The 7,936-nt window shown below is 35.2% G+C and overlaps 1 pseudogene; it reads left to right on the top strand.

Annotated features, from left to right (window-relative positions):
* The first annotated feature begins 6,173 nt into the window (after positions 1–6,173).
* On the top strand, positions 6,174–7,059 carry LOC125104494 (40S ribosomal protein S6-like; annotated as a pseudogene).
* Positions 7,060–7,936: the final 877 nt, after the last annotated feature.

Raw genomic sequence — 7,936 nt, 5'->3', positions numbered from 1 at the left:
ACCACTGATTTCTGGGGCTTGTGCTAACAAAGATAAATGAAACCAGGAATTTCAATAAAATTTTGCAAACAATTCTGTTAGAGCTTGTCAAATATGCACAAGATATGAGTTCTAACTCTTTTTATTTATGTGTCAATGTTATGAAAATCACTAAATGAAAGTATGGACTGTTGCATATAGTCTATACACAAAGGGATTAAAATGAAAACTCTAGCTGGAAGCTTTTAACTATTTCTTTGGTGATGATATTTATTTTTCCCCTGTAAAAATATTTTATTTTCTTTAAAATGAATCATAAATAAATGAACATTTCTACCAAATACAAATAGGCAGTATATATTATATTATGAAAAAGACTTATTTTAAAGAACATCTATTGCTTTCTGTTTGGGAAGTGCTTTGTAGTCATTAATAATTAATTCTTTACAATTTCAGTAAGAATGGAAGTGAGTGACAGTTATTATTTTCTCTTGTAGGATGAAGAAGGGAATCACAAAGAGATGAATTACCAAATTTACATAACAAGTTATTGAAAAGATGGAAATGTAACTTTGAGAAATTGACTCAAGTTTTTTGTGTTTTGATTTACAAAAGACTGGAAAAGGGGGAGCAGTTTTAAACCTGTACCAGAAAGCAAACCAAAAAATGCATCTTCTACCACATCTGGTACCTCGTTCTTGCTAAAAGTTCTCTCATTTAGGGGAGAATACATATTTCCATAATGTTATATTGTATACTGTGCAAAGCAAGGCCAAGCAACAGTTCTTTCCCTTGGTAGCTAAAGTGACATATATTATGGATAGAAAGATGACCTTGAATGAGTAGACATGTGTGCCAAACCCATGAGAAAAGATGGTGGTGCTTATTATAATATGGTATTTATCATATTTGTACAACCCATCTGAAAGTAAATGACTTTTCTATTATGTTAGCTCCAATCTACTTTCTTGGACTTTGGCATTTCCCCTCACATTTAATCAGATTCCCACTCTGAAGTTTAGAATTTTCTATAATCGTAATTCCTATGCCCAACACAGAAGATAAATAGTTTCTGTTCATCATCTACTCAAATTTAGAATAAATAATGCTCATTGAAAATCAGATTAGGTTGGTCAGTAACAACTGTTTGGTACCCATATTCCTCCTGCAATGTCTCTATTAAGTCTACCTTCAACTCCCCAGCCTTTATTATTCTGTCAGTGTGCTTAGTACTCCAGCATTCTCCTCATATTAGGCCCATACCAAAGACTTGGATTTCCACAACCTAGAGAATAATCATCACAATATTTTCCATATCTGTAATCTGCAACTTGTATTACCACCACCCACTTAAAAGTACTCCTCCATATCTGAAATGACTTTTCACCTAGATCTGTGATGATGGTATTCTTTCAACTTCAAACAAAGTATTATCCACATTCACATAACCTAAAAAGAAGGATGCACAAATAATACAGTTATATTCGCCATTTAGAACAAGAAACAGAAGTCTACCATTTTGTCATGTATGATATAGTTTCGGTAATTATAATTGTTATTTTTTTACAATGAAAACCTATTTTTTGCTTCCTTTTCATAGAGTACAGATGTTATAATTCTGTGTGAAGTATCTGAACAGTCAAAGCAACAGTTCTTTTAATGTCAATGGGAATCAAAGCTCCTAAGTTACTCAAGACAGTTATTTCTTTGCTTTTTATTACCATGAGACCATGAAGAATCTATGATTACTGAGAGGAGATAAATAATACCTTACTGGAAAGCTCTTGAACAAGCTTTACTAGGAATACTTTTCAGACACTATACATTGGGCTTCCAGGCAATATACTTTGAGGTTATACCTATAGCTAATTACTAAATGTCCCAAAAACCTGGGAAATCAATGTCTTCTTGTATTTCACATTTCTCATTTGTGAATGGCTGTAGATTGCTAACTTCCCAAGAATGGACTGCAGAATCTAAGAAGTATGTATAACATATTATCACCATCAGATCATTACTTAACAAAAAATTGGGACTTCCTGGTTTTTAACCTCAAAGCATTACATGATAGGATGCTCAAATTCCTTAAACTCAAAGGAATTTACTCTCATCACCAAATGATAGGACTGAGAAGAAAACAATCACCTCTCTTTTTTTGTTTGTTTGATTTTGTTTTTTTAAAGATTTTATTTATTTATTTGACAGAAAGAGATCACAAGCAGGCAGAGAGGCAGGCAGAGAGAGAGAGGGGGAAGCAGGCTCCCCACCGAGCAGAGAGCCCAATGTGGGGCTTAATCTTAGGACTCTGGGATCATGACTTGAGCCAAAGGCAGACGCTTTAACCCACTGAGACACTCAGGTGCCCCAATCATCATCTCTCTTAATGTTACAATTCTAGGTTCCTAAAAGTTCTTTTCATTGTGAAATAATGCAAAAGATATAGTGAATTGGACAGACCTACTCTAAATAGCAAATCATTTTAACTATTATTGAACATAATCATTAGAAGCATATACCTAAATCTTGAATTATACATAAAAAGCCAGTAAATAAAGTACTTTCTACCACTTCTTACCCATTGCATGATAAGTATCCTTTTTTTTTTTTTAAAGATTTTATTTATTTTCTTGACAGACAGAGATCACAAGTAGGCAGAGAGGCAGGCAGAGAGAGAAGCAGGGAAGCAAGCTCCCCACCAAGCAGAGAGCCCTATGCAGGGCTCGATCTCAGAACCCTGGGATCACCACCTGAGCCAAGGGCAAAGTATTTAACCCACTGAGTCACCCAGCACCCTGATAAGTATCCTTACATGAGGGACAACTGGGAAAGGCCAGATGCCATTAGGAAACACTGTACAACTGTCCTTTAGTTACAAGTCTTCAGAAGAGAAGAAATCTGTGCTCAAAGGCATGAAATTCATAGGAATTTGAAATGCCAGAAAGTTGTCATGCTGTGTGTGTGTGTGTGTGTGTTTGTGTGTGTGTGTATGAGTTTACCTATAAAATGGTTGTATCTGCACACAAATTTCCTAACCCTACTAGGAAAGGGTTCATGAAATACTGAGAAGGACAGGCTATGATTTTTATAAAAAGCCTACCAAACTCGTTGCAGACTGTCAGAAAAAGATTTTGGGAAATACAAATCCTCTTCTTACAGAACCACCCTAATTTCATTGCTTTTATCTGGTTTGTGTCACTGACAAGGTTTTCCTGTTCATTACTGAGCTGGGCTTGGGCATAATGTCATGTTCTCATTTTTTTCCCATCTTTCCCCATCTGGCTTAGCAAGCTAGTCAATACAACAAAGTGCATATTCTTATGACGCTCTCATTCCTCGTCAAGTTCTGCCTTTGAGGAATTTGCCAGAAATTCAATCCTCAATACACTGACATTAACCTATTTCTCTATTAAGTACCATATCTTTATAGAACATGATAAAGGATATTAAAAGCTAACATACCTAGGATGTAAATAGCACAAAAACTTTCATGTGAATATTTCTTACATTTAAGCCAGTGGTGCTGATAGCCTTCAAACTTTTGACTTTTGAATACTTTATGAATTTACATGCTTTGCTAATAAAATGCTTGTATTAAATGAAAGGTATTTAGGAGGAAGACTATTAAACAGCTAGCACATGAAAAGAGGTTTAAATATCGTCATCTCTTATCAATTATATGATTTATTTACTTATCCCAAGATACACCTCTAACTTCTTTCTTTTCAGTTTATATAAGTAGATCTAGATTTAAGTCATGGAAGATAGAAATTGTATGCTTTTATCTTTATGTCCCCTCTGCCTGTCATATTATCCTAACAGTGTTTGAAGGTTTGCTTTACCTGCATTATCTCATGAAATGTTTATAACAACACTAGGAAGATATTGTTTTCTGCATTTTAAAGATTAAGAAAATGGCTTACAGACCTAGGAATTGCTCAAGGTTACAAATTTTATAAGCAGCAGAACAAAGAGAAATATAGGGAGTCTGATTTGAAAAAAACCCACTCATAACAACTATGTGTTACTAAAGTAGTAGGTACTGAATTACCTTACATATAGTAAAATTATATGTAAGTATATACACACATACATAGACTCATACACATACATGTAAATATATCTTGAAACTGACAAATAAATAGTTCTATTTGCTACCTACTGAATGGTATATCACCTTTTGGAAAATCTTATAAAATACAATCCCACCTCAATAACCCAAAAAAATATTTGAGCTCTCTTGAGGTTGAGAGTGCACAGAATTGACTTACGGTTATACATGCAGAATAGAGCAGAATTCAATGCACAATAGCTTTTTAACAGAGGACACCTTCTGACTAGGACTAGCACAGTGTTTGGGGAAACAATAGAAACTTACCTTGTTTTTGAGTAAAATCAATCACCAGGACATGGCAAGAATTTTTCTAAGTTATGAACTATAATCCATAATTTTCTATAAGCTGCACTTTCCAAATGTTGATCAGAGTTTTTATAAAAGCAGTATCATCAGAGATGAAAAATACAAATATATATATTGTTTGGACTTACTCCAGTCTTCTTTAAGGAGTACCTTTCAGGGAGCAATCATGCAGAATGCAGAATCATCAAGTACCTGGACTGACCTGGATTCACATAAATTTGGGAATCATCTCCCTAAGACAGAAAGAGGGGTGACAAAGAGATAAAGCAAAAGAATCATTTTGCAAAGTTCTCCTAGAAAACAATGAAAATGCATGAGCTAGTCAGGTCTACATTGTACTGCATTTTTCTTCATATTATATCACCATGTAATTATGGTGAGAAAGATTAATAGACTTAAAATAGAAAGAATAATAAAATGGATTGAAATCTTCTTTACAGGGATAAATAATAAAAGAAAATAAATTATGATATTTATGCAATGTCACATTTAGAAAAGAGTAGGTTACAAGAGGATTAAAATCCATAGAGAAACATAATGAATGGTATTGCAGTTGTGAAAATAAAGCATTGAGGAAACAGCTTGTTGAGACCTATTAATTAAAAATTTGAGATGGTGAGATACCTACATGACTCACTACCTCATTTTCTATAGGTTAAAAAAATCTGGTGTTGAGAGACTAAAAAGATGTTAATAAAACTGCAGACGTGGAGTACACAGTAGCTAAAGGAAAAGGAAGAAACTTGATCAAATATTACTTTGCTGATGATGGAAGAGAGAGTACACTTCATTTGTAAAAATCAGAAGCTTTCTTAACAACACATGATTATTGCGGGATGCCTGGGGGGCTCCGTTGGTTGAGCGGCTGCCTTCGGCTCAGGTCATGATCCCAGCATCCTGGGATCGAGTCCCACATTGGGCTCTTTGCTTGACAGGGAGCCTGCTTCTCCCTCTGCCTCTGCCTGCCACTCTGTCTGCCTGTGCTCACTCTCGCTCCTCTCTCTCTCTGACAAATAAATAAATAAAATCTTTAAAACAACAACAACAACACATGATTATTCTGTCTGTAACAGAGAAAAAAGAGAAAGCAACTATAATTTAAGAAATATATAATTTATTCAAGTTTGGTGTGGGCTATTGTACTAAAATTCGGCGATTTTTTGTGTACTGTTTTTTTTTTGTAAATATTATATTTGATAAAATAGTGCAATAATGTTTAAGTGAATGATAGATTTGAATAACTTTATAATAATATTTAATTTATAAATATGTTTTATGAGTAATTTATGTCAATAAATAACTAGAATAAAGGTATAGGGAAATAATTTATATGCAATCTCTTCCTTTTAGTACACAGTTAAAATAATAGAAACAAGTGCAAATTCAGTATTACACAGAAGTACTGATGATGGAAGGGGATACAATATGAAGTAGAAAAAGAAGTTAAAAATCTTTACTGAGTAGCTTAATATTTGAGACTTTAATATAGAGTAGGAGTTTCATGGACCCGCAAAAAGGGGAGGCTTTTTGAGACAGAGGAAATAGCTGACAGAGTTCAGGAAGATATGAAATACACATAATTTTCAAAAATAAAAGTAAGTTGCATTATGTGTTCAAGTTAATTTTTACCACAAGGAAATTCATGATCAGTCACCATATGCGGGACATATAAAAAACACAACTTTAGTTGAAAAACCAAAGGCAGTATTACCTAGGCACAGACTTTTTAGACTGAAGTTATCTAAGAAACTCTAGATTGGTCAAATTACCAGTCAAAATGGCTACCAGTAAAGTCACAAGTATTGAACAGAGTTAATTGATCAAAAAAGCCAAGCTCTTGCCAAAGGTATATTTCAGTACTATAGCGCGTTCTTTTGCATGGCACTTGGGAGGCAGTAGACTCCTTCAGGAAGAAGCTGAGCATTTCTTTTCCAGCTAATGGCTGTGAGAAACTCATTGAAATGGACGGTGAATGCAAACTTTGTACCTTTTATGAGAAACGTATGGCCACAAAAGTTGCTGCTGGTGCTCTGGGTGAAGAATGGAAGGGTTACATGCTCCAAATCAATGGTGGCAATAACAAGTCTTCCCCATGAAGCTGGCTGTCTTGACCCATGACTCTGTCTACATGCTGCTGAGTAAGGGGCATTCCTTACCAAGGAGGACTGGAGAAAAAAGTGCAAATCTGTTTGAGGTTGTATTGTGGATGCTAATCTCAGTGTTCTCAACTTGGTCATTATGAAAAAAGGAGAGAAGGATATTCATGGACTCACTGATGCTACTGTGCCTCAAAACCTGGGTCCCAAAAGAGCTAGCAGAATCTTCAAACTTTTCAATTCCTCTAAAGGAGATGATGTCTCCCAAGTACTTTGTGAGCAAGCCCCTAAACAAAGAAGATAAGAAACTGAGAACCAAAGCACGAAGATTCAGCCCCTATTACATCCCCCTGTCCTCCAACACAAACACTGGTGTGTTACTCTGAGGAAACAATGTACCAAGAAAAATAAGGAAGACGTTGCAGAACATGTTAAACTTTTGGCCAAGAGAATGAAGGCCAAAGAAAACTCCAGGAACAGATTGCCAAGAGATGGAGGCTGTCCTCTCTGAGAGCTTTTGTCTCTAATCTGAGTTCAAATATTAGATTTTCTAAGTGTAACAAATAAGATTAGACACCAAAAAAAGAAAACAAAAGCTGCAGCTTCATGAAGATAGATTAGATAGGTAGATAGACAGATGATGGATAGATAGATAGTAACATTTGCATCTATAATGTATGTAGAATAAGTATTTGGAGCAATACTGAATGGTGGAGGGATGAGCTTATTTTCTCTAAAACATGCTTCCTAGATTTGTCTCGGGATCTCTTAATGTGGAAAAAGTGGCAAGAAAATGGAAGGGAATTAGGGATAGGGACAGGGAACTGGATTGCATTTATAAAGCTTATTAGCAGCTTTGAACATATTTCTGCAGATCTAAAGTTACAAAGTCATTCAAAAAGAAGAAATATTTTTACCCCATCTGCCAGCATCTGGCTGCTACTATTATATGTAATAATTTATTTGCAGAAAATTATAGAAACAAAGAATATAGGCTTTGGAATCAGAGTCCTGAATTCAAAATCATGACCTCTCACTTAATATTTGAGAAGTTAACTGACTTCTTTGGGCCTCTGATCCCTCTTCTATTCTTGCAGATAATAATGCCTGACTCACAACATATCTGGAAGATAATGTGAGGCCACCCATGTAAACAGCTTAGCATATTATCAAACTTGCTGTATACGTGCTATGAAAAGGTAAGTATGGTGTTTGGAGTGGGGGACCTTCCATCCTCTAGGTATCCCTGCCAAGGGAATTCAGGAAAAGAAATCTCCTGAATTTTTTTTCCTCATCCCTCATCCTATTTGGTGAGGGTGAATAAAGAAACTCAGCTTCTTTGTTTCTGCCTTTTCTAGATTCTCGCTCTTTTGAATCGGCCTCCCTATAGAAAAAATGCATTTTGGCCTAATCACCCCATGTGGGAAGATTAGTAGTGACTCCT

Source organism: Lutra lutra, chromosome 7 (assembly GCF_902655055.1).
Source record: "Lutra lutra chromosome 7, mLutLut1.2, whole genome shotgun sequence".
Classification (NCBI taxonomy): domain Eukaryota; kingdom Metazoa; phylum Chordata; class Mammalia; order Carnivora; family Mustelidae; genus Lutra; species Lutra lutra.
Note: the sequence above shows the minus strand (reverse complement) of the source record. Positions and strands in the feature narration are given on the sequence as shown.